The following is a 3,326-nucleotide window of genomic DNA, read 5'->3' on the forward strand; positions in this document are numbered from 1 at the left end:
AGGAAGGGTGGACGGGAGGAAGGGAGAAGAGAGGCGATCGGAGAAGGAGAGGGTTTTTTTTTTTAAATAAAAAATAAAAAATTAATTTTCTTTTTTGCCCTTTTCTCCCTCTGGCTCCGTTCTCTCACCATTTTTGACTGGATGGTGCATAAATCTATACCTTTCATCATCTTTGAGAGCTCATTTTTTGCTATTTGAGCAAAAATGAGGTAAATCCAAAACTCCAGTGGGCCACACGAGAGGAAACAACGAGGATTCACTGAGAACCGTTGAAAAATTCCTGTAACCAGAAAAGCTCTGTGTCAGGCTCATTTTTTCATATTTTAATTTCACCGATGGTAATGACCCTATAAACGGTTTGGATGTCATCTAAACCACATCTGCATACCTTTGGCATGCAATCCCACGCCCGTCCAAACACAATCACTACATGCAATCCCGTGAGCCACCCGCCCGTCCAAACACGCCACTAGCTGGCCGCTGGATGTAGCAATCCAGTGGGATTGTATGTAATCCACTGACGCCATCTTGAAAGTTGTGCAATCCATCCTAATACAATCCAATCCCATCTAAGCCGCCCGTCCAAACAGGCCCTTAGTAATGGTTCATTAGTAATTAGCCAAGAATTTCGTGAGCTATTTTATAAAATGAAGAAACCTTGGTAAATATATATATAAGATAAGAATTCTAGGAGGGTCAATTTCAATGATGGTTGGAAAAAGAAAAATCACTACACCATTCATCCTCGAATCAACTTAGAAGTATCATTTTACAGTGTTAAATCATTCATGCTGAGAATTAAATTTAATTTAGTTTTATTTTACTTGTAATGTGAATAAAATCTTTCAATATTATTGTGATGAGAAAATTTAGCATATTCAACCATTAAGTGAGGAGGAAGAGGGAGAGGAAGGATGAGGAGGAGAATTCTCTCGAGGCAGCATATTAAGGAGAGCGGATTAGCTACTGACAGGTTGAGCAGCGGGACTCGAAGTGACGTCACTAAGTAATGTGGTCCCATCATGATGTATTTTTTGTATCCACACCATCCATCCATTTGGACAGACCATTTTATGACATGAGCCAAAGAATAAGTAAGATCCAAAGCTCAAGTGGACCCCACTACAAAAAACAGTGGAGAGAGTAACACCCACCATTAAAAATTTATAAGGGCCACAAAAGTATTCGATCAAGCTGATATTTATGTTTTCCCTTCTTTAATGTATGTGTTAACTTATGAACGAATTAGATCTCAAATAAACATCACGGTGGACCTTAGGAAGGTTTCAACGGTGGCCATCACTCTCTCCACTGTTTTCTGTGGTGGGGTCCACTAAAGCATTGGATCATGCCCTAAAATGATCTCTCCAAATGGATGTATGGTGTGGATACAACACATACATTATATTGAGACCCACGGAAGTTGGTAACGTCACTTCAGTACCGAGTTTGGCTACAACCTGTTAGTAGTTAATCCGCGTCCCATATTAAGATAATGCATTCTCCTTTATCAATGCTGCGTCCCATATTAAGATAATGCATTCTCCTTTATCAATGCTACTGGCGCGGATTGGCTACTGACAGGTTGAGTAGCGAGACTGCTACTGAAGTTACGTCACCAAGTTCTGTGGACCCCACCATGATATATGTTTTGTATCCACACGGTACATCCATCTCGCGAGATCATTTTAGGGTAAGATCCAAAGAATGAGTCACATCCAAAGCTCAAGTGGACCCCACCACAGAAAACAGTGGAGAGAGTGACACTACCATTAAAAATTTCTAAAGGCCAAAAATGTTTTCGATGTCTTTATTAACTTTTGAACAGGTTGGATTTCGAAAAAACATCATGTTAGGCATTAGGAAGGTTTCAACGGTGGGCATCAATCCTCCGGCTGTTTTCTGTGGCAGGGTCCACTAAAGCTTTGGATCTGCCTTGTTCTCAGGGTCATGCTTTAAAATAATATTTCCAAATGAATGAAAGTTACATCATGGTTGGGCCCACAGAACTTGGTGACGTCACTTAAGTAACCTAACCTGTCAGTATCTAATCCGCGTCCCATGTTAGCATATCTGCTGTAAACACAAATTTGTTTTCTCAAGCGAATGGATTGCATGCCATTTACCCAAGTTTATTATTTATTGTCCTTCAATCAAGAAATCCTCATATCCTACAGGGCCCACAAATCAAGGTTATGGATCACAAAGCATATTCCCATGTGTATGAAGCCCTGTCAGCATGGATAAAAAATTCCCATACTCCTAGCCGAGCTACCTCAGGCCTGCTTTGTTTTACCCCACACCGGCACCAGTTCACAGGCTGGATTTGAGTAGACATAAGCCCAAGCGAACCCACCCAGGCGGTTTGAGCTGGAAGGTTACATGTTTATCTTTCATGTCAGAATAAAAGGCTGCATGTTTATCTTTCATTTCAGAATAAAGCAGGCATCAATCACCTTTCTCTACTCTCCCATAAATGCTTGCCACTTGTGCCTCAGCTGCCAATGATCGAGACCATTCATCCATTACATGGATTACATGGGGCCACAAGGGAATAATCCCAACGGCTACAGATAATACAAAGTTGCTAAAATGCACAAACATTGTTCTAAACCGGCCTTCACACGGGCAGTGAATTGTTCAACATGGCTCAGCCACACCGGTTTACTCGATAAACCGTCTGGAGCACAAATGGTGAAAACAACTGTCTTAAAGAGTGCTTGATCAACTTGTTCCAATGCAACGACCACGTCCTAAAAACCAGACCGACCAAGTTGACCAAAACACCCATCGGTCCTAATTGCCATACAGCCAGTTCGGTTTCCATACAAAAGGGTACTTGATCAGAACATCAAATGTTTCAGTTTCAGTCTACCATACCAGAACAAACCACATATGGGATGAGGTAAGAACATTAGCAGAGCATCTTCCAAAAAGAGATTCTGCTCGACTATAACAGATAAATGAAATGTGAGGGACTTATTAAGATGATGACGCGGCCCTCATCTTTGCACTAAACATGCAGCTTTTCAAGCCTAAACAAGTGGTGCCTATGGTTTGGTAATCCACAGACCATCACCATATGCAGGCCATGCCCAAAAATCTCCCCATCTAAAGAATCAGGCAACTGATCTCAGGACCTTCTGTTCTGGTTGAATGTGAACTGTTGCCGTGTTCCTCTTTAAAAATCGAAAGGTTGGGATTGTCCTGTCAAACCATTGGCCACACTTGTCAAATTTGAAAAATCCATGTACATCGTTGAAAAAAGCAGGTCGCATAATCATATAACTCATTGGCTATTAAAAAAAAAAAAAAAGACCGGCATC

Source organism: Magnolia sinica, chromosome 12 (genome assembly GCF_029962835.1).
Source record: "Magnolia sinica isolate HGM2019 chromosome 12, MsV1, whole genome shotgun sequence".
In the NCBI taxonomy this organism is placed as follows: Eukaryota; Viridiplantae; Streptophyta; class Magnoliopsida; order Magnoliales; family Magnoliaceae; genus Magnolia; species Magnolia sinica.